Genomic DNA, 26728 nt, shown 5'->3' on the forward strand with positions numbered 1-26728 from the left:
ATGAAATCCTTCCAGAGGGGCACGAGTTATTCGGCTTGTTCCGGAATAACACGAGTTGGTTCCGAATGGAAAACAACAAGGATATTAGGTGGAACTCAAGCAACATCATGCCAGGACGCACCAGGATTTGTCAGTATCAACGTTGAAGTTCCCGGCGCTGATCCTCTGCCAATCTGTTCTGCTGTCTTAGTCTCCACCGTCACCGTCTTCACTTCCGACTTCTGTGTTGCACAGCTGGCTGCGATTCCAGAGTACGTGGAGTTAATACAGCCAGAGTAGCATCTGGTTACATTAGTTCCTGTTGATAGTAGACCCGTGAAGATCCGGATTAGAATTGGTTTTCAATTGATCTGTCATGTGAGGTGAGGTGAAATTGGGTTTAACGTCGTGCTTGAAAATAACCTTGTCTGGACCAAGTAAATAACCTTGTCTGGACCAAGTAAATAACCTTGTCTGGACCAAGTAAATAATCTTGTCTGAACCAAGTAAATAACCTTGTCTGGACCAAGTAAATAACCTTGTCTGAAACAAGTAAATAACCTTATCTGAGCCAAGTAAATAACCTTGTCTGGTCCAAGTAAATAACCTTCTCTGGACCAAGTAAATAACCTTGTCTGGTCCAAGTAAATAATCTTGTCTGTACCAAGTAAATAACCTTGTCTGGACCAAGTAAATAACCTTGTCTGGACCAAGTAAATAACCTTGTCTGAGCCAAGTAAATAATCTTGTCTGGTCCAAGTAAATAACCTTCTCTAGACCAAGTAAATAACCTTGTCTGGTCCAAGTAAATAACCTTGTCTGGACCAAGTAAATAACCTTGTCTGGACCAAGTAAATAACCTTGTCTGGACCAAGTAAATAACCTTGTCTGAACCAAGTAAATAACCTTGTCTGGACCAAGTAAATAACCTTGTCTGGACCAAGACCAAGTAAATAACCTTGTCTGGACCAAGTAAATAACCTTGTCTGGACCAAGTAAATAACCTTGTCTGGACCAAGTAAATAACCTTGTCTGGACCAAGTAAATAACCTTATCTGAACCAAGTAAATAACCTTGTCTGGACCAAGTAAATAACCTTGTCTGGACCAAGTAAATAACCTTGTCTAGACTAAGTAAATAACCTTATCTGAGCCAAGTAAATAACCTTGTCTGGACCAAGTATATAACCTTGTCTGGACCAAGTAAATAACCTTGTCTGGTCAAAGTAAATAATCTTGTCTGTACCAACTAAATAACCTTGTAATAACCTTGTCTGTACCAACTAAATAACCTTGTCTGGACCAAGTAAATAACCTTGTCTGAACCAAGTAAATAACCTTGTCTGAACCAAGTAAATAACCTTGTCTGGACCAACTAAATAACCTTGTCTGTACCAAGTAAATAACCTTGTCTGAACCAAGTCACGTGACTGACACCCTGAGCATATATCTACGTAAATGTGACACACTGACATGCATCAACCGTAGCACCCAATAGTCAAACGCCACAAGCCTTGAAGAAACGGACCTTTACGGCGGGGCGTGTACTAAAACCACAAGGAGTTTAGGACACAATTGCTCAAACACGTGCACAATTTTACGTGAACCTTATTTTGATATGTGCGAATGCTACAGTAGACAAATTGTATTATCACCTTTGATCAGCATGTGATTCGATACTATTTATGTTTAAACACTTAGTTCGTCCATGATTACAGCACGTCGCTTACCCTTTTCCGGGTATACTCAATCCATGATTGCTCCAGTCTTTTAGATTATTGTTTTAGTTTCAGTATATGACAACAGCACTCTGTTTGATGCCGCGCTCTGTCCTGAGTGTACCGCAACGACGCCTGAAACGACACCTCCCCCTCCAAGTTGTATAACAAACAACGACGACCGAGCCTGTTGTGAAGCTGGTCAGTAAAGAACTGGGGTGTGGCGGGCGAGGGAGGATTTTAAACAAAATTCACAGGACCTTCCGTAATATAGTAGATCCGAGCGAAAGGAAATTCAATGTTTTCTGGAGAATCAGCTTTAATGTTTGCACAAAAAGGGAGGTTTAAACGTAGTGTGCGTACTGTGTAAATTGGTGAGTGAGTATAGTTCTACGCCGCTTTTAGCATATTCCAGCAACATCACGGCGGAGACACCAGAAATGGGCTTCACACATTGTACCCATGTGGGGAATCGAACCCTGGCCTTCAGCGTGACGAGCGAACGCTTTAACCACTAGGCTACCCTACAGCCCCGCGTACTGTGTAAAGCAGCTATTATCATATCTTGTAATATCCATGAAGCTATTATATATTGAAGCCAATTCTGATGAAGCCAGACTGCTTATTATTAATCATAACACAACTACCCTGTGCTTTTGCTTAGCCAATGAAATGTCATGGAATCACTTGCAATTTATATGTTTTCTTAAGTCTCTACACTTCCTTAATTAGGTCACTTTGAACATGACAATGATTCATAGCCAAAAGCTTTTGACCAGGACACCCAAAGAAAACTAGCCGACATCGACCAAACCATGGAATATGTAAAAAGGTGGAATAGAAATTGCCGAAAAAATAGCAAAAAGGACGGTACTGATCAAAACCTACGTTTTAAGGGAACCAAACAGTAAATCACGAAGATCGCAAGAAACTGCGTCCGCACACATTCGAAAAGGTGGATCTCCATCAAAGGTGTTCTGGGTTTTTCGACGCACGCTTTATGGACATTGTGTATGTATGTTTGTATGTCGGCTCTTTCAATTTCAACTTTGTAGGACATTTGTCTTGGTAAAAGCAAGATGTTAAAGTCATTTGGTGCAATGGGAATCTACATAATGCGATTAAATATTTCTGGATACCTGTGCCAATTGCAGAGAAACTGCCTCCTACTATTTGATGCTAATTAGGCCAAGAAGTTGTAATGAGCGCCATATTGGTAACTGAAGCACTCTTCCACTTTGGAAACTGCTAATTAAGAAATGATGTTCATTATAAAAGTTAAACAAAAACTGTCAATTCGCCTTTTTTTCAAAACCTGAACTAGTTATTTCTTTCCTCTTACAGATCCATCCACATGCAACGGTGTTGACTGTTCGTGTGAGCTTCCAGACTCCCCATACTGTGCAATCTGTAAGTTTTGTTTGTTAGTTTGTTGTTTTACGTCACACTCAACCATATTCCAACTATATCAGGGCGGTGAACCAGACAATTCAGTGATTTACGTAACACATTTAGGGAAACGATGACGTGTCAACCAAGTCAGCGGGTCTGACCACCTGATCCTTCCTGTTAGTCGCCTCTTACGACACGCATAGTAAGTGAGTGAGTTTTACGCAATTTTTAGCAATATTCCAGCAATATCACAGCAGCCTGAAGTTGACGAATAACGTGCTAGCAGCGGGTTCGTTATTCGTTATTTGTTTTTCGAATAACGAATAACGTGCTAGGAGCGGGTTCGTTATTCGTTACTAGTATTTGTTTTTCGAATAACGAATAACGTGCTAGCAGCGGGTTCGTTATTCGTTATTTGTTTTTCGAATAACAAATAACGTGCTAGCAGCGGGTTCGTTATTCGTTATTTGTTTTTCGAATAAGGAATAACTTACGGGTTCGTTCGGTCATTCCAGTTCTATCAAATATGAAATATAAGATACAAGATAACTAGCGCCGACTATGCAGACTAAGAATAACAAGTATTCGATGCCTAAATCCCCGCGGATTCGTTTTTCGCTGCTCATATAACGAACCTGCTGCTTGCACGTTCACCTTTTCTCACGAAATGTGCACCAACTGATAACTGGAAATGATAAAAAATTAAATTCCCTTTTTTAAATGATAAGTCATTTTAGTGTTAGAACATCATTTATTGTTCACAAAATTCAAACTATGAAAAGTCAGATGTCAACGAGAACACGATGATCGCCAGTCATGATTGGGTACCCAGGATTGGCTAAATTAATTTGCATAAATTGATCATCAAACTTACTTTACAGTTTTTTTGTAAACAAAGTGTTACTTGAAATATATTTCACATAAGTTTTATCTGTATTATATTGTGACAAAACAACACAATATGGCCATTATACTTGAATACCATCTTGTCATCTAAGTTACCGTAACATTACCGTATCTATATAGAAATTTAGGCAAAATAATGGTGAAATGTTGCTATTCTATTACACAGAGTTACATTAAAAGATACAAAACAAAATAACTGTTCTTCGTTTCATTCATTATTTAAAGTACAGACAGTACATTAGCACAGTGAAAATTCATCCAATCTGTAATCACGTTACCTGTTTAGTTTGATGTAGAATAGCAACAATGATAAGCCAATTAAAAGTAAATAATCATTTAACGTTTAGAAGAGTTCATGACATAACTTTAGATCCATAAAACTGTCTTACCTGAGTAGCCCTGATAATGTGTGATCAGTTCTACTCAGGTTCTGCTCTTGCACATTTCAATCCCGCAACTGAACAAAATGTCCGTCATGCCATGTGTTTTTGGCGCTTGTATGACTGCGTCAATATTACTTCTGGAACCAGTGCACGGTCAGTGCCAAAGGTACGTAACTATTGTGTGCGATCCGTGAAAAAGATGATGCTCCTTTGGAAATGAGGTCACGCAGATTACATAACGTAAATTTTGGTATGACACAGACGTGATACCATGCCGCAGTGAAGCATGGATACCCCACTCAGACACATTATACTGACTCCGAGCTGACAAGTCCTTGTACCCATTAATGCCGATCGCCAGGCAGGGACCAACAAGTACCATATTTTAACGTCTTTTGGTATGACGCGTCGGGGATCGAACCCGTGACCTTCCGCTCTCCGGTGTAAAGAAAGAGCATCTCCCTCACTTACTTATTACGACTGAATTGGTCCATTCATTTTAAAACCCTTTTGGTGACATTGGATGTACAGTTTTTGTCTTATGGTGGTCACGTAGATTACATCCTAAAATTCTCTACAACTTTAAACCTGTGAAGCATCATAGTGAGAAATCGGCTGAAATTTAGTGGCTATGAGATCGATATTGGATTGTCCCCACATAAAACTGTAAATAAGAAATACTATTTAAGGAATACATGTAATTTACGTAATAATTATGTGGTCATTTTCATGGGGTAACGTACATAACGCATTTTGGGAGACATCATATTAAACATAAATCCGAAAACAAATAAACCATGTGAAGATATGTTCTGGCTTTCTGGGTATGGACGAAAGGGACAATACCTTATGTCGAAAATGTAATCTGTTTTGTTCACACTACATGACTATTTACTTTGAAATGTTCACTCAAAATGTTATACTATCATTGGAGACATGCACATTTTGGTGATTTTGACTAACGTTTACCCTGAGTCACACACAGGAATAACAGATCATTAACAATTTCTACGTCTCGGATACCTAGTAGTACCAAGCCTGTCGCCTAATATAAACAAGAAATGAACAGGTGAAATCACTAACAAAGTTTGTTTTAAAGCGGAGACACGTAACATTACAAATGGTGCACATTTCGTGAGAATAGGTGGTTATTCGTTATTCCAAAAAATGAATAACGAAAAACGAACCCACTGCTAACTTCAGGCTGCTCAATATAATGGCGGGTGACAATAGAAATGGGCTTCACATAATGAACCCATACGACAAGCACAGGTTGCTAATGATCTTCACGGGTGGCCGTTAAGTCTTCACAGAGCTATGCACACGTGTTTGCTGGAATTGAATGCATTCCGAATGCTCTGTCAGGTCCAGATTAGTGAGTGAGTCAGTTTAGTTTTACTCCGCTTTCAGCAATATTCCTGCAATATCACAGCGAGGAACACCAGAAATGGCTTTCCGCATTGTACCTATGTAGGGAATCGAACTCGGACCTTCGGCGTGATAAGCGAACGCTTTACCCACACGACAACCCCACCGTCCCTGGTCCAGATTAGGAAGTAGGTGCCGCAATAGTAAGTTTTAAACAACTCAGTGCACATGTCGACGGCACTTCAGGCCACGACGTCCATGTAGGTGCATCATGTATTTCAAAACAAAATGTTTGCAATGAAATCCCAGAAACATCTTAATCTGGTGTTTAGTTTTATAGTTTATTACTAATATAGCTATTTGACATCTATTGGCATATATTAAATATTTCAAGTGGGACAAAAATAGGATAAGATAGGGGTGAAGTGTAAGAAAATGATCATGAATTTACAATCAAAATTGATATTGTTTTTCTTTTGAAACTTTCAGTCCGATGTACTCTGTATGCCGATTTTTGTTCACAATGCTTCACACCACCTACTACAACCACGACAGTACCAACGACGACAACCGCAGCTGTACCTGTCTTCTGTCTAGGTGGTGGACGTGAGTGTTTTAAATCAAAACAATCCTCTTGCCTCTAATCGTGTGAAGAATAGATCTAGCATCTTACAGGCTAATTGCCTGTGTCTGATTCAGTGATCGGGGACATATGGGCCCGCCTTAGGATTTAAGGCACCCGAAAACTGCTTCTCTTTGTCTGAATTGCCTATTCAGGTCGCGCAAGTATGTTTATTTTGGGGTTGTTTTTAGTTGTGGTGGGGTGGAGTTCACTTATCACGTTTTGTCTCCCAGAGTTGTCCCATGATGCGATGATCGTATTTCAGGATTCAAGGACTGACCTATATATAACCATTCTCATATCAGAACTATAGTCTTTTTGTAAAAAGAACGTGAACGATCCGTTATATTTTCTGCAATAAACAACGAAATACTGCTCAAGCAAGGTTGAATACTCAACTCAACATTCACATTTTCCAGTTTACTGTCGGCTTGAAGAATGTTGTGCTGTCGATGCCTGTGCACAACTTCAAATCTGTTCTGGTGAGTGTATGTTTTGTGATTCTGTAGAGGTTTAATGCATTAGTCAGAATCTGCCCGTTTTGCTTTACTTTTGGTTTTGTGCTATATTAACTCTACACTAATGCATAAAAAAGTGAGCAGATCTGTTTTTAGGAGTGAAAAACACACTTTTGAGTGACACTGTTTTCAGTTAAGGGTAAGGTAGGTGAAGTAAATGGAGTTAGATACACACAAACTCTTAAAATGTATGAACTAAAGTACTGCTAATACTATATTGTAATACGTTTATTGTAATTGGGTTTACGTGGATATAGTTAGATACACACAAACTAAACTAAAAGTAAAATACTCGTTTGTGTAACATGTGATTTTAAAATGAAACACTGAAAACAAACTGAAAAAAGAAAAAAAGGATAGGAAACTTAAGTAGACCATAACAATGGTAAACCTAGATAAAATACAAAAAAGCAAAATGCGCTTTTATAGGAGGAACAACCCAAGAATTTGAAACAAGGGAGACTCTACAGATTGGCAATTTCAAGCTTGCATGCTTAATATCTACACAATATATACATACATATTCATACGCATACGCCCGCCGTTGTATCCATACATATTTACACCAAACCATACACAAGTGACCAAACACACGCACTTATACATGCATACACACGCAGATATATACCAGATATATACATATTATAAAGGTATTACAAAACATTTATACACACGGAACATACATGTATCTTCTGCACACATACAACACACATTATAGTCCAACTATGCTTACTTCTACACATACTACACACATATTCCACACATACAACACACATAACAGTGCATGTATGCTTAGTTCTACACATACTACACACATATTCCACACATACAACACACATAACAGTGCATGTATGCTTAGTTCTACACATACTACACACATATTCTACACATACAACACGGATTACAGTGCATGTATGCTTTAGTAGTACACATACTACACACATATTCTAATACACATACAACACACATTACAGTGCAAGTATAGCTTAGTTGTACACACACTCACACACATATTCCACACATACAACACACATAACACAGTGCATGTATGCTTAGTTCTACACATACTACACACATATTCCACACATACAACACAGATTACAGTGCATGTATGCTTAGTTCTACACACATACTACACACATATTCTACACGTACATCACACACATTACAGTGCATGTATGCTTAGTTCTACACATACTACACACATATTCCACACATACAACACACATTACAGTGCATGTATGCTTAGTTGTACACATACTACACACATATTCTACACATACAACACACATTACAGTGCATGTATGCTTAGTTGTACACATACTACACACATATTCTACACATACAACACACATTACAGTGCATGTATACCTAGTTGAACACATACTACACACATATTCCACACATACAACACACATTACAGTGCATGTATGCTTAGTTGTACACATACTACACACATATTCCACACATACAACACAGATTACAGTGCATGTATACCTACAGTTGAACACATACTAACACACACACATATTCTACACATACAACACACATTACAGTGCATGTATGCTTAGTTGAACACATACTACACACATATTCTACACATACAACACACATTACAGTGCATGTATACCTAGTTGTACACATACTACACACATATTCCACACATACAACACACATTACAGTGCATGTATACTTAGTTGTACACATACTAATACACACATATTCCACACATACAACACAGATTACAGTGCATGCATCACCTGGTTGAACATAATACTACACACATATTCCACACATACACCACGGATTACAGTGCATGTATACCTAGTTGAACACATATACTACACACACATTCCACACATACAACACAGATTACAGTGCATGTATAGCTAGTTGTACACATACTACACACACATTCTACACATACAACACACATTACACAGGTGCGATGTATGTTTGGTTGAACACATGCTACACACATATTCACACATATTGGTTAAACACACATTACAGTGCATGCATACCTAGTTGAACACATACTACACACATACATCCACACATACACAACACACATTACAGTGCAGAGTATGCTTAGTTGTACACATAACACAACACACATATTCCACACATACAACACAGATTACAGTGCATGTATACCTAGTTGTACACATACTACACACACATTCCACACATACAACACACATTACAGTGCATGTATGCTTAGTTGTACACATACTACACACATATTCTACACACATACAACACAGATTACAGTGCATGTATGCTTAGTTGTACACATACTACACACATATTCTACACATACAACACAGATTACAGTGTATGTATGCTTAGTTGAACACATACTACGCACATATTCCACACATACAACACAGATTACAGTGCATGTATGTTTAGTTGTAATACACATACCACACACATATTCCACACACATACAACACAGATTACAGTGCATGTTATGCTTAGTTGTACACACACACATACTATACACATATTCTACACATACAACACAGATTACAGTGCGTAATGCTTTGGTTGTTACACATCTCACATACTACACACATATTCAATACAGAACACATACACAGATTACGGTGCATGTATGCTTTGTTCTGTACACATACTACACACATATTCTACACATACAACACAGATTACAGTGCATGTATGCTTGCTTTGAACACATACTTACACACATATTCTACACATACAACACAGATTACAGTGCATGTATGTTTGGTTGTACACATACTACACACATATTCTACACACATACAACACAGATTACAGGTGCATGTATGCCTAGTTGAACCACATACTACTACACATATTCCAATAATATGCCAACACAGATTACAGTGCATGTATGCTAAGTTGAACCACACATACTACACACATATTCCACACTAATACAACACAGATTACATAGTGCATGTATGCTTGGTTGTACACATACCGCACACATATTCCACACATACAAGCACAGATTACAGTGCATGTATGCTTAGTTGTACACATACTACACATATTCTATACATACAACACAGGATTACAGTGCATGTATGCTTAGTTGAACACATACTACACACATATTCACACATACAACACAGATTACAGTGCGTATATAGCCTAGTTGAACACATACTACACACATATTCTACACATACAACACAGATTACAGTGCATGTATGCTTAGTTGAACACATACTACACACATATTCCACACATACAACACAGATTACAGTGCATGTATACCTAGTTGAACACATACTACACACATATTCTACACACACAACACACATTACAGTGCATGTATGTTTAGTTGTACACATACTACACACATATTCCACACATACAACACACATTACAGTGCATGTATACCTAGTTGAACACAAACTACACACATATTCCACACATACAACACACATTACAGTGCATGTATGCTTACTTGTACACATACTACACACATATTCCACACATACAACACACATTACAGTGCATGTATGCTTACTTGTACACATACTACACACATATTCCACACATACAACACAGATTACAGTGCATGTATGCTTAGTTGAACACATACTACACACATATTCTACACATACAACACAGATTACAGTGCATGTATGCTTAGTTCTACACATACTACACACATATTCTACACATACAACACACATTACAGTGCATGTATGTTTACTTGTACACACACTACACACATGTTCCACACATACAACACACATTACAGTGCATGTATGTTTACTTGTACACATACTACACACATATTCCACACATACAACACAGATTACAGTGCATGTATGTTTACTTGAACACACACTACTACACACATATATGTTTACTTGTACATACACACACATATTCCACATACAACACACATTTACAGTGCATGTATGCTTTCTTACACATACTACACACATATTCCACACATACAACACACATTACAGTGCATGTATGTTTACTTGTACACATACTACACACATATTCCACACATACAACACACATTACAGTGCATGTATGCTTACTTGTACACATACTACACACATATTCCACACATACAACACACATTACAGTGCATGTATGCTTGTAACAGTTCTACACATACACACATACAACACTACATATATTACATACACACTATTGCACATACACATACAACACACATTACAGTGCATGTATGCTTAGTTGAACACATACTACACACATATTCCACACATACAACACACATTACAGTGCATGTATGTTTACTTGTACACATACTACACACATATTCCACACATACAACACACATTATAGTGCACGTATGCTTACTTGTACACACACTACACACATATTCCAAACATACTTCACACAAATGCAAGAAAGTATGCTACATACACCCTCCACAACATTAGTGCATGTGTGCTATGCTACTTACGCTGCACATAATGCTTGTGTGCTATGATACAAGCAAATCACACATATACTACACACACGTACAATACTTACAGTCATGTATACGTTGCACAATGTTTTATGCATGTATTCATATTCAAGATTACACCTGGTTAGAGATGCCAACAAATGTGTATTCGTATGTGCATGCACATCATTTTAATGAAATGAGAAACCAAGCAAGCAAAATCATAGTATACATACAAATCAAATCAGTACAAAGGGGATCTTTGGAGGAAGCTCACCGTTAGCCTGTATGCACGATCTATTGTAAGTTGGAGTTGCCTGTCTGTAGTAGACAGAACCGTTACATAGCATGTTGAGCACGGACACACTGCTCGTGCATACCACGCACTCACGTGCTTTACAACATTCGCAGCGCGTTTACCGTTAGCATCTAGCGGTGAGTGTCACTGACTGTAGATACGAAGGGAGACGTTGACAACTGCACGAGGGCAGATTATTATACCATATATGAATAGAGATAGTGTTTTATTTCAGTCTCAGTTCACTTAGTATATATACATTGAAATATAAAACACATAAAATACATAGAAGGCGTAAGCCACGAGTGGTAATGGGAGACTATATGGACGGATTTATTTAATCATGTTACAACATGCTACATTTTACAGAAATTATAAATAGTTATATTACATCATATTACGAAATGTTACAAAATATTACAAAATTTTAAATATACATACACATTTATAAGTACATTATAAATATATAAAGATGTGAAAGAAGAGACGCTGAATCAGCAAACTGTCTAACAGTTAACATTCCATTTTGAAACTGGTTTCTCAGTTCTTTAAGACAACGTTCCAGGTATCGGTATTTTTTCTTCGTGGGTTGTCTTTGGCCTTCGGCATATTGCACCAACGAGGTGTAGGAATATACTTATGTTCAAGTTGAGCATTAGCCATTTCGAAATCGAATGTACACTTTCATGCTTCTTCTCATTGTATATCCCCATGTAATAAGAGGGGAACTGATCCAGAGCTTTTAATGTTTCTCGCCAACAGTCTAATTACCAACCAAACTGCAAGCTGTTCGGTATCTGCTCCCTCGACCGTGACGGACACAGGGACTGGGCTTCTGGCCACCTTGACAAAAATTCTTCAACCCAAACAGCGGGACATTCTGAAGGTCTGATGTGACAAATGTATTACATGTTATGTGAGATGACCAAGCCAAGAAAGACACAAGTGGATTGATTGCTCATTATTGGCTAATTAAATTACTTTTTTAAAGAATGGTGGACATCATGCAATTAGTTGCCATGTGTGCGATCTTGGATGACCAATGAGATTATACACCAATGTGAAAAAACTGAAGTGATGTATCCCTTTTTCGCATATTAGACTGTTAAAAGATACTTGACTTTGGACAGGATTCTTTGTCAGCTGCAGATGAATGGCATATTGTTCCTTTATGTGGAGGTAGTGTCCCATTTTTGACAGCGTCCTGGTCACTGATTTGTTAAGGCGTGAAGTTTCGCTGTCAAACCTGGGATAACAAGCTGCACCAATTAAGGGTAGTTATGTAAATGCAATCACCTGAGAGAAGTACAGAACAAGTAACATTCTTGAACACTAATGCCACAATCAACTGAGAGAAAAGGATGCGAGATGCAGCATTATCCATTGAGATGTATGAATGCAATATTTAAAAAAAGGTTACGTCATGAGCAGGATGGGAGAAGTAGCTTTACCAATTACTTGCAAAGTATATATGCCCACATATACATCACATTTTCTTATCGTATTTCATCATGGCTGAGAAAGGTACAACTTTAGATGGCAGAAGACCAGGTGGAGAATTGTTGCTGGATGGATATAGGTATCTGAGACGATCTGCAAACAGGAATGGTACCATGATATGGAGATGTCAGTGGCTGAAAACAGCCCCAGTCACTACAACAGCAGATGGGACTGTTGTCAGAAGAGGGGACCAACAGCATACACATCCAGACCAAAGCTCTATTGGTTCCTATATCCTTACCAGTAATATCAAAAAACGGACACGAGAAGAGCTGAAAAGTGTACCAAAGTTCACTGTCAAAATTGGGATAACTGGCTAGATCAATTACAGAAGTGAGAAATTTCACTGTCAAAATCGGGACAAAACCTATGTGGATATTGATGGATACATTCCTCGAACAAGGTAATAGGCTGATATTGTTGCAGACTTTAGTCTGTTTTATTTCTAATATTTGTATTTTGTTTTTATTCATTTGTGGTAGCATTCAACAGAATCAATTGTTTTCGCCGTGTAACATAATGAGACAGACAACATACACTAGGTCATACCTAGGGCGTGTGGGAAATATGATTCATGTTGGCATTCTTTAAAACTTATACTACTGTCATGTTATAAATACAATATAAGTATAAGCAGATCGTATGTTTTTTATTAAGTTTCAAAATGCATACAAATATGGCAATAAAATAATTAGGATTATAAGACAAAATATAAAGACATACATTGACTTCGTTTTTTTCAGTCCTGACGTTCTTTACCTCTGGCAGATGATTAAACTTCAAAATGTTTTCATTTGTTATAATAACAATGAAGATGGAATTATTATCGAGTAAAAAACATTTCATTTTTGTTGACCAATCTATACCTATACTATCAATTGGGCATGCGGGTGGCGCAGCAAAGGTCATGAACCAGTCGAAAATACTGGGATATCATCCGGGTACTCGCGAAAATTGCTCTGGATCAGTGCCCTTTTAAATGTGTTCATCATATGATTGTTTTAATCATGTTTTTACACGGTCTGCTTCCGTGTGCGATGTGTTCACTTCCATCAACCACCAGCTTGTCATAACACGTCACATGAGATTAGCCATTTGCTAAAATAACACCCAAACTTCAAAGCGTACCCCTTGTCAACGTCCTGAGCCTTATAAAAATCGAAAGGTCGGCTTCCTGAGTCGACACCTTCTCAAACTATTGTCATGTAAGTGGTAATAATTCCTGAGCAGTAGAGGACAGATTGACTTGCTTATTTTGGAATTTAATGCTTTAATCTAGAATTAAAATTAAAACAAGAATCTCATGAACTATTTGTCTCTGGAATCATCTGTGATATCAGGGAGACTATATAAGTTGTAGAGTATCCCTGGTGATATGAACTTGTGTAGTGATTTCTCTTGAAATTATTTAACGTGATCTAAAATGAATAATGCATTAAACATTTAGTCACCTTTCATTGTAAATGACCAAAGTAATTAGTTACACTATGAAGTTTTTAAGAAGGAATTCATTTGGGTTGTTTTTGCCTCAGTCCGCCCGTGTGTGGACAACATAACCAATTATCTATTAACAAGTTCATGATATTTCGTGAATACACCAACTGCATAACACCGTTTCTGACCACAAACCCAAACGGGTTGTTCTCTCTCCGCCTACATTCCAGTTCGCCTACAGTCTTAAAGCAACATTTCATGGTCTGTTGACTGTTCATTACGCAATGATAAACCACCCAAACGGTCCATCCCTTGTGACAGGTGTTAATTAGAGGGTACCAATACTACTATAATAAGCCTATTATTCCCTGGCAAGGGTTCACTTTTATGGCATGTAATAAACCCTGTCCAGTCAGTCAGTGGGTCCGGTAAACTTTTATTTAATCCATGATGTAACGTAGGTCTATGTAATTTGTGTTTATGCAAACCGTGACAGGTCAAAAACTATTGTGCGCTTCTGTGGATAATAAGTAAAAAAATACACTTAAAAGGGTATTTTTGAAAATGCTAGCCATACCAAGGGCAAATATAACAGTCAATATCAATTTTTGACACTTAGAACAACAAGGATGCAGATGAATGAAGTTATACCAGGGATAATCTACAACGTTTTATAGTCTCCCTGGTTATACTAATATATAAACAGACAGACAGATAGTTTATTTAGGTCTCACCTCGTGCAATGCAACATAAAAATAAATTATTATACATAAATTCATTGACGAGCCACCCATATAGGGTTACGAGAGACACATAAACAGTTAAAAACAGTATATACAGTAAAATATATAAAGTGTTTCACACAATATTATATAAAATACCCCTTCTTCTTTCTAAAATAAACTTGCAGGTTTTGGCCGATAAAAATACAATATCTGGGTTAGACAATATAAAACTGACTTTATCACAGGCGATCAAAAGATTAAAATTATCACAAATACTACCACATTCAGCTAGAAGAACTTCCCTGACATCAGTGTAAATAAGGCAATCCAATAAAACATGACATTCATCTTCAACACAATTCACACAATTAAAACACACTCGCTCAGAGAAATTGGTTCCTAGGTGATCGCGTAGGAGGACGAATACACAGTCTATACACTCATGGGGATCCTTGGGAAAAGGAGAAACTGAAAGAAGTAGTGGTAAAATCCTTCCTAAATTTCCAAACATTTCCAAGCCTTGGAAATATCATGTTTCCAAATTTCGGAAATTTTTGGAAATATGATATTTCCAAATGAGAAATTTTTGGAAATCACCATTTTTATTCTTGTGTATATATCTAAATCGAGCATCAACATGTTTCATGAGGTTCATAGTGTTCATTCATATCACATGTGAAGTTCTACAAAAGCGCAATGTCACTGTAAACAACACAGTTTATTATCTTACCTCACACATAAATGTCGCTTCTGATTGGCTGAGCGCTCTTCTATTATTTTCAATGTACCCCGCTTACAAACGAGTAACATTTCAATGTACACCGCTGTCAATGGCAACTCATTTGGTACTTTGTGGTAGTAATTCTTTACCTCGAATAACATTGAATCACGTATGATGTACGGAAATTACCGATGTTTTGCGAATGCAAATCGATGTAAGGGAGATAACTCTATAAATCTGTTTTGCTTGTCAGCAAAATCTAGCGATGACCACAAAAATATCTGTACCCGTGCTTCAAACAGTTCAAAATTAACATTAAGGTATTCGGTAAGATAAATACGTTGTTCACTGGTCCCTCGGGGCCCATGGGTTGATATTACCCTCGATGTTTGTTTAACATAAACAAACATCGAGGGTACATCAACCCATGCCCGCCTCGTGACCAGTGAACAACTTATAATGTACAGTTGTACTGACCTTGACATATATGAAGCATAGAGTCGTGATGACTATCGACAGTTCGTGAGATCATGCAAAGGCATTATGAGTATCTGTATCTCAAGCAATTTACCTCATTATTGTAATAGTGTGTTTTTTCTTGACTCAGACTAATCACCATCTTGAGTTTAGTGGACTCGCACACTTGACTCAGACTAATCACCATCTTGAGTTTAGTGGACTCGCACACTTGACTCAGACTAATCACCATCTTGAGTTAAGTGGACTCGCACACTTGACTCAGACTAATCACCATCTTGAGTTTAGTGGACTCGCACACTTCATCGAAGTGAGTGTTGTTGGTGACTTTTCTCACCGTCCCGTTCAGCATCTTGATGAGGATGACCCCACTGGTTACCCATGATGCCTCAACTTTCTTTTCCGAGACAAGTTGGCGGGCCCTTCGAGCTAACGCTGCTCGGGGTCCGGTAAGATCTTCATTGGTGAAGACTCTACGGGCTCCAGGGGTTTTAACGGATTTAAGTTTTGATCTCGACTTGAGGACAGCACGTTTCGAGGCGTTGCTAACGAATCGGGCAGTTATATGTAATTAGTTGTCCTGTGGAGTGGTATGTCGTTTGGGAATACGATGACTAACATCGATGTCACCAGGGTTGAGATTAACCCCAATAGACTTAGCCATGTCTAGCACCAACTTGTCAGTGTCCTCATTCTCGGACTCACACAACCCTGAGATTCTGATATTATTCCCTCTCGAGTACTGTTGGCTTCTGTCTAGCTTGTTGGTGAGAGTCTCTATTGCCTGTTCTTGCTCGATAAGTTTGGTGGACATGAGTGACACTTTCTCTTCAAGAATTTTATTTTGAGAAATGATCTCGTCCATTTCTTGACGATATATTGGCCTTATCGCCTCAGCGACTTCAGAACTTCAGTGTTTTTCAAAGCTTTAACCACTCTAGAAATAAGCAAATCAGAGGTGGGGCTATTAACAGACACATCAGAACTTTCGGCTCTCACCATAGTAGAAGTGTTAGAAATATCCAAACATTGACTGACGTTTCAAGTCAAAATCTACCTCCGAGTCGGGTGATATGAACACTTCGTCTCTGTGACGTTTTGTTGTGAGAGGAGTACTTGAGATAAATTTCTCCATATACTATGTGCTAATGTCAAATACAATGAAAATCGTATGTACTCACTCTCTGACGTTGTGATAACCCCTGATATGTCCATGAAAACAAATTGAATTACATGTATATGCACATCACAAAGCACAAGAAAACAAGGAGTTAGCAACTCATACACGTGTTGATGGCGGGAACCACGACTTTCACGGATTATTTACATTCAGTCAATCCAACATTTATCGTCCAAACTACAACTCATCTTCTTCCAGATTTCACATATGATGCACTTGGAACCATTTTGAATATATATTTGAAGACTTTGCTGTAAGAGTTAATTCCTACACCATAAAAGCGCAGCTGATTGGAGTCAGCTCCCCGTGACACGTCCGACCACCATCGTGATGTCACTACTTTACTTTTTGTAGCGTTGACGCTGATTTTCAGTGATTGAATCACTTTTTACAGCGGTTTTGCTTTTAACGCCCATCCGTGAATTGCTATTATTTTCTAGCATTGCTGTTATGTTTCAGCAATGATTGTTTATGACACATGTATCAATTGGTCTCAACATCTGGTGTTCAATAATACCATTTTCCTTATGGGTGTAATGTGTCTGGTGTTCGATATGGATATTTGATAGTGACGGGGGACATTTCAATAAAATCTTGGTTGGAGTAGTTTGACTATTTCCTGAACAAAGTCATTTTTAAACTCCCATCACTCAAAGTTTCAAAGTATCAAAAACCCTCCCTTCCCTCCCACCCACCACCCCTCCATTTCCAATGCTGTGATTTTCAACACTGACTGGAAGCGACAGTACAGGGTACTTCGAGACAAATATGTTGACTTGGAAGTGTAAAGTTCACTATAAATCCTTCATGATGTCATCATGTCATTAGTGTGTTGATATGATAACGTTCTTCTTATTAACATACATTATTTACCATTTTACACCAGTTGGAATTAAGTGACAAATATTGTAAATTTACAAGCCATTGTTCGGGAGTTTGATTGGATCGCATTGCAAAAGGAATAAGGAATTTTAACATTTTAACTTTATGCCATAGTCAAGCATGGGAACCAGGTATATGCCATATTAAACAGTGAGGCCATTGTATAAAACCACTGACATAAAGGTCCATAAATTTTAAAATCATCATTTTAAAAACAAAATAGTCTCAATTAAAAGGTGTCTGATTTATATCATCATATTCATGTAAATACAAAACTATAATGGAAAGATTTATCATTCGGATCAGTGCATTTGGACATGCTTTTCGACATGCATTTGGTCAAAGGACTGAAATTGCTAATATTATGTCGTCACAATTCCACAATTAGTAGTCGATCACTTTATATTATTGGTCTCTTTTATCATGTCTCAGGAAAGAATCCCACATATATGGGGAATAAGATATCATAACACGGTTCATCAAGGGTTGTTGAAAGCTAAAGAGAAACTGCTGGGGATTGACTGTTGACTGAAGTTCTGTAGTTTCTCCACATTGTACCCATGTGGGGAATCAAACCCGGGCCTTCGGCGTGACGAGCGAAGCTTTACCCACTAGGCTATCCCACCGCCGCTGGTCCAGATAAGAAACTAGGTGTCACAATAGTGGGTTTCAAACAAGTCAATGCACATGTCGACGGCCCTTCAGGCCACGACGTTCACATAGCTGCATCAGAAACGCCTTTATCAGGTGTTTAGGTTTAGTTTTATAGTTTATTTCTGTAGTTTTCTATTTGATATCGATTGTCATATATTAAGCATTTCAAATGTGACTAAAATACGTTCAAGATAGCGGTGAAGTGTAAGAAAATGATCATGAAGTAAAAATCGAAAATTGCTATTGTTCTCTTTTGGAACTTTCAGTCAATTGTACCTGCCTTTATGCCGATATTTATTCAAAATCTTTCACAGTAACTACTGCAACCATGACTACAACCATACCAGCAGGGATACCAAGCCATGTCTAGCACCAACTTGTCAGTGTCCTCATTCTCGGACTCACACAACCCTGAGATTCTGATATCATTCCCTCTCGAGTACTGTTGGCTTCTGTCTAGCTTGTTGGTGAGAGTCTCTATTGCCTGTTCTTGCTCGATAAGTTTGGTGGACACGAGTGACACTTTCTCCCAAGAATTTTATTTTGAGAAATGATCTGGTCCATTTCTTGACGATATATTGGCCTGTTTTCCTTGTAAATTGTGTGAGCTGCGCTATGTTCTTTCAGCCATAACATTGCATTGCAAGTACCGCGAACGCTACACTCATTCAAACGAGAATCGTCGCGATTTTAGCCTTCCCGGCCATGACCTTTCAGCTAAGGGTAACGTTATCAACCAATTAGAGTGAGTGAGTGAGTTTGGTTTTACGCCGCCTTCAGCAATGTGTAATGATACCAATTGTACCAGAGAAGAGAACGGAAGAGATAACAACTGAGGTGCCAACGACAACTGAGGAGCCAATGACAACAGAGGAGCCAAAGACAACAGAGGAGGCAACGACAACAGAGGAGGCAAAGACAACAGAGGAGGCAACGACAACGACAACAGAGGAGGCAAAGACAACAGAGGAGCCAAAGACAACAGAGGAGGCAATGACAACAGAGGAGGCAACAACAACAGAGGAGCCACAGACAACAGAGGAGCCACAGACAACAGACAACAGAGGAGGCAACGACAACAGAGGAGCCAAAGACAACAGAGGAGCCACAGACAACAGAGGAGCCACAGACAACAGAGGAGCCACAGACAACAGAGGAGCCACAGACAACAGAGGAGCCACAGACAACAGACAACAGAGGAGGCAATGACAACAGAGGAGCCAAAGACTACAGAGGAGCCACAGACAACAGAGGAGCCAACAACAACAGACAACAGAGGAGCCAAATGACAACAGAGGAGCCAAAGACAACAGAGGAGCCAAAGACAACAGAGGAGGCAACGACAACAGAGGAGGCAACAACAACAGAGGAGGCAAAGACAACAGAGGAGGCAACGACAACAGAGGAGGCAGCGACAACAGAGGAGCCAACGACAACAGAGGAGGCAACGACAACAGAGGAGGCAACAACAACGGAGAAGCCAAACTAAACTCTAAGAAGACTCGTCCCCGTCTCGATGCTTGTTATGTGCGAAAATACGACAAACCAATCGAGAGACGCGCATAATGATTGTGGAGCTTTTATAAAAAATCGCATTATGTCATTGTTTAACAAATGTTGAAAATATTAATCGTCATATTAAAAGTACAAGGAACGTAGCTAACATAATTGTTTTGGTTCGTGTGTAGCTTTAAGTAAGGATAATGCCATAGAAAGTGAGAGATTCAAATCCAAGCACGTGCGTTTGTTTACACAACGGCTCTCATGGGTCCAGTTGAGTTTATTTCTGACAATTTTGTGGGCATGTTCTAGATCATTATTAATCGTTACGAGTTTCAAAGCAATAATATATCTAAATATAACTAATCAACTCTGGGGATATATTAGCCTGACGTTTTGGGTATCATTCATATATATTTCAGCGTATTCGTTTTAATATTGAACAAGGGTATGGCAGCAAGGTTTCACGAATATTCAGTTTGACAAATACTTTTAAGATCACCTTTAAGTATCTGCTTTGGGATTTAATGTATCTTAAAAAAGATTATTTTATTTGCGTATTCAATAAAAGAAACCCATTAAATCCTATTTAGACATGTAAATTGGAAATATAAGGTGAACAGCTGGTAAATTTAAGTTTGAATATGTCTTTAACAAATAGTTTTCTTTCCTCCTTTTAGTTGTTTCAAGGAGTTTTAATTCTTGACTAATACAATGTACGACTACTTTGGTGATATAAACTACCATTGGAAGCAAACAGAATAGAGTTATCGTTCAGGTTAAAAGTAGTTCCTATGTTAATGCGCCAATATGAAATCCTTCCAGAGGGACACGAGTCGCTATTCGGCTTGTCCTGGAATAACACGAGTTGGTCACGAATGCAACAACAGCTGCCCCTGTGACAAGTTCGTACTCGTGAGTGAGTGAGTTAGATGAACTTTTTGTGGCTTTAAACAGTATTCCAGTCATATACCGTATGTATGCTTATTGTGGAAGGAAAGACCTAAATGATGTAGGTTTCACACGTTTGCCACTTTGGTGCAGCCCAAAAGGGTATTTTTAAGTTTGTCAGCACCACAGCCAATCTGAGCGAACTGGGATACGAACCCACTATTACAGGTTTCTGACGCGTCAAAATGACTGAGCACTGAGCCGTCCATGACCCCTTGAAGAAAAGCTACTATGTAAGTACGACATTAATCCACTCCATTCAACATCCAGTCATTGTTTTTCCAACAAACAGAAATACAATGATAGTATTCCCCTCATGACTAATCCAGGATGTGCCTACACTAACTTCTTGACAATCACAAGGATATTAGGTGGAACTCAAGCAACATCATGCCAGGACGCACCAGGATTTGTCAGTATCAACGTTGAAGTTCCCGGTAGTTATCCTCTGCAAATTTGTTCTGCTGTCTTAGTCTCCACCGACACCGTCTTCACTTCCGACTTCTGTGTTGCACAGCTGGCTGCGATTCCAGAGAACGTGTAGTTACTACAGCCAGAGTAGCATCTGGTTACATTAGTTCCTGTTGATATTAGACCCGTTAAGATCCGGGTTAAAATTGGTCTTCAGAAACTGATGATTGTCGTCAGAGGCGACTAACAGGATCGGGTGGTCAAGGTCGTTGACTTGGTTGACACATGTCATCGTGTCCAAATTGTGTAGGTCGATGCTCATGCTGTTGACCTCAATTATTTACAGACCTCCGCCGTATCACTGTTGTATTGCTGAATGTGGCGTTTCTGAGTGAGTGAGTGAGTTTACTCCACCATGCCCTGTAAGAATGGAGGATGGGGTCGCGTCGTGATGTGTTTGGGATGTACTGGACCACATCGGTTCACATGTGACTTATATTCAGTGCACACTCACCAACAATCTTGTAAAATATGATGACAAAACGTAGAGAAGGAACTCAGTTTGTGAAATCATCTGGTCATTTATTCATTTCAGAACATTCACCGTTGCTGTCAATGACTTTAACGGCAATAAGGTGGCCGAAATTCCAGGAAGGACAGGAACAGGTGAGAAACCGTTTATACTTGCGTTTACAATTGAAAGTATTACCTGTCCACCCCACAGTTACAAAAACCTTTATCAACCAATAGTTGATATAAGGTCCCTTGTACCTTTTGCTCGTGTAATACTCCTGTTACACACAGTTGATCTGTCATGGTGCCGATGGTAAGAGTGGGCTGACTACCTATTGTTACGGTTAATAATTTGCCGTGCCCTTTGAGCCAGCAAAATAAAACACAGACAAGTCTAAAATATTCAATAATATTGGGGTTTTCCGATAGCAAACCCAGGGCTTCTATACAGAAGATAGGGTTTTCGACAAGTGGACTTTGACATCAAATAGAAGCCCGGGCTTATATTCGGAAACATGGGCTTCTATTCGAATATTTTTTTTACAGTGATAATCATATGGACTAAAATGTCATAAGGCAACAAGTGAAGGAAATCTTTTTAATATTACTTTCACGAATATTGCAATAACTATGCAATGAAACGGAACGCATACAAACTCTAATATATAGTACAGTTGTAAACCGATGCTTATCATTGCCAGTATGGACAGCATCGACGTTTTTGTTGCCAATTAAATCCATCATTGTTCCTGTCGTCATGTCTATATAGCATGGCGTTTCATCCATGTTGATCCCCCGCCGTGATGTTGCTGGAATATTGCTAAAAGCGGCGTAAAACCAAACTCAGTCAGTCAGTCAGTCATCCATGTTGAGGATATGAGCAGCATCGTAACCCAACGTAAGCTGTTCTACGCCGCGAAGGTGATCCTGTATGATTGTCTTGATAACAACATGATCTCGGTTGTCTTGCTGACCCTGATGTCTGCTTTTAATGTTGTGTCATTGACAGAAATTGTAGATCCTGTTGTCACTAAAACTAATCGAACTGGTGCCAAGTTCAAGTTCACGTTCAAGTCGGAGAGCTTGTTACCGATTCTCTTGTAGTTTACGATCATTTTCTCCTTTCTCTGTTCCTTGAACCACGCATACAGACATTGTTCCAGTTCAGGGAGTGCTGCGCCAAGAAATCTCTTTGGCGACTGTGCCGACTCCACAAATTTTGAGTCGTTTTTAGACAATTCTCTAAGCCGTTTCCTATCAATTGCCAGACCCCTTGATGCAGAGGTCAGATTACCCCCATACTCAAGCTTTACCTTCTTTCACAACATCAAGTTTTTCTTTGATAGTGTAAGACCTCCGCTTGAACATACTGACTAAAGATGAGACAACAGGCAAAATACGAGACAGTTTTTCAACGTCACTAGTAACGCCAGTGAATATGTATAACACTTGTATTTCAAGACCACCTTGAGGTAAATAAGTCCTTATTTATCACCTGTATAGGCAGATCGCCACCTCTCTTTAGAAAGTAGTTAAACACTTGGCTCTGTGCTTTAGGTGCATGTCCAACTATGAGATGACCACGTTTTACGGTTACAGCGTAACGATCGGCATAATTTAGAACATCACGTTCAGGTGTCCCAAATGTTCTATAAACGTGAAAATCACGAATAACACTTTCAACAGCGTAAACAGATATGTTCGTCATGTCAAATATAGGAAGAAATAACATGGACTATTTGTATTGTAGAAAGGGGAGGCTACTCTCATGTGAGTGGGTGAGTGAGTAAATATTTAACGTCACATCAGATACTCTCATTTGACACACGTTTGAATTAAATAGAAGCCCATGGAACTCTATTTAGAAAAAAAATCCGAATACATGGGCTTCTAAACGAGAGGGCTTGCTTTCAGAAAACCTCGGATATTGAATAAACAATGAGCAAGCCACAATGAATGACAACACAGATATCCAGTACAAGGCAGTTGAGTCACAAATCTAAAATATTGGGTCACAAATATTAGATATTAACTCACCAGAGTCTTGACATTTACAGTGATAGCAGATATACTGATTGAAGGTTGGAGAAGACGAATAGGCAAGCACGGCCAGTCTTGAATGTAGGTCAGCTTGACGATGGCAGACAGATGTGTATAAATCCAGTCATGTGAAAAGTCGCACAACAACCAGCCTTTATATAGCTCTTACACAGTTCTTGAGCATTCTAGCAAAGCTAGGCTCCATCATTATTCTCTCAGAACGCCATGGAACCATGTGGAACACACGACGTGACAAGACCCGGAAGTCAAAACAAAATAAAGCCAGCCAAGGGTGGCAACTCTAAAGAGCTATCAAATAAAGGCGTACCGTTAAAAATACTATTACCATTGAACATATATGATGCGAGATGCGAGCCAAAACCCACACTCAAAACTTTAAACATTGTGGCCCATAATAATTATCAGTTAATCCATGATATAATTATAAATTACAACCCAAAAAACACCCTCTTAACACTATATATTTCGGGCATATGGTAGCTATATATATAACTGGCTTGTATAGTTTCAAAAACTGTGCAAGGGATTGTAAAAGCAAAATTACTGTTTGTAATTATATTGTTTGCAATGATTTAACTATTGGTGACCTGTGAAGATCGGGTTAGAATTGGTCTTCAGCAACCCATGCTTGTCATAAGAAGCGACTGGCGGGATCGGGTGGTCAGACTCGCTGACTTAGTTGACACATGTTATCATGCATGTCTTAACTGAATTGTCAGGTCAAGACTCGATTACTTACAGACTGCCGCCATATTGCTGGAATATTGCCGCATGCGGTTTTAAACAACAAAGACAACTGTTGTCAACTGTTTCTAGGATTGTTTCCCCGTCTACTATCATACCTCCGCTCTCCACCCCTGCACTCTCCACCCCTGCACTCTCCACCCTACGCTCCCTGTTTCATATTCCCCAACCCAGTCCACCCCTCGCCCGCTAGCCAAACCTCTGGAAGCATACTCTATATTAATACAACAGGCAACTTTAAAGGTGGTCAGTTAGAGTTTTAGTGAGTGAGTTTAGAAATATTCCAGCTATATGGTGGTTGGTCAGTTAGAATAAAAGTAAACGTAACTAGAAAGTGTTCTTACTCCCCCTTTCCCCAATACAACGTTGAGACTCCAAACAATTAATTTAATTCCTTCAATTTCAAAATCTCTAAGTATGAAAATACATATTATTGATAGTTCATGGTGTTTTATAGTAGTACATGTATATGGTTGATGCTTCTAAGCTTACTAATAATTGGTATTAAGTACACAAAATTTTGTGAAGATGGATGAAGTGGTTTTAGAGTTATGCTCCGAACACAAACCCTACCCTTCAATAAAACCAAGCCCAAATTTGTTGCCACTGAAACAAAAAAAAATATAATTGAAAGAAAAGTTCAAACTCCCAAAAGGCACATCTACATGATATGGAGGGGCAGTATAGCAAATATGGTGAAGATGGGTCAATTAGTTTCAGAATTTTGCTCAGTAAACGTACTTTATCCTTCAAAAAGACAAAGTCCAAATTGTTGCCATGAAAACAGAAAAAATGAAATTGAAAAAAAACTCAAACCTCCAAAAGGCACATCTACAAATTTGGTGAAGATTGTTCAAGTAGCTTTAGAGTTATGTTCCGGAAACAATGGGAACGCCGACGCCGACGGAAACTCAGCCAAAAACAACATGTCACCTTCATAATACAACATAATTACTAATTAAATTGAGGGATAAACTTTTGACAAACGTTCAGTTACTTTTCGGAAACATCCTGGTATCTCATTGTATGTTCACACATTGTACCCGTGTGAGTAATGGAAACTCGGGAGTTTGGCCTGAGGAGCGAAAGCTTTAACCACTAGGCTACCCAACCGCCCCTGCTATAGCAGGCTCACTACCGCGCTGACTCATCCAACATATACATTGTAACATCATCTGTTTCAGGGCGATGCAGGAGGCCCACTGATATGCCCTGACCAGACAGGTCAGCTGATTACAGCGGGGCTTGTTGCCGACATGCCGCCAGTGTGTTCCGGCCCTCCAGAGTTCATCAGTCTCTTGCCTGATACATTCGACTCCTCTGTACTCCCAGCTTATTAAATACACTTATTGTC

At 38.9% G+C, this 26728-nt stretch overlaps 1 long non-coding RNA gene across 1 annotated transcript; it reads left to right on the forward strand.

The window, feature by feature from the left end:
- The first annotated feature begins 3040 nt into the window (after positions 1–3040).
- LOC124268224 lies at positions 3041–26728 on the forward strand. The gene is made up of 2 exons (XR_006896243.1): positions 3041–3106; positions 26559–26728. It is a non-coding gene; the product is annotated as an uncharacterized LOC124268224 (long non-coding RNA).

This window comes from Haliotis rubra, unplaced genomic scaffold (assembly GCF_003918875.1).
Source record: "Haliotis rubra isolate DU_JTF1 unplaced genomic scaffold, ASM391887v1 Scf137, whole genome shotgun sequence".
In the NCBI taxonomy this organism is placed as follows: domain Eukaryota; kingdom Metazoa; phylum Mollusca; class Gastropoda; order Lepetellida; family Haliotidae; genus Haliotis; species Haliotis rubra.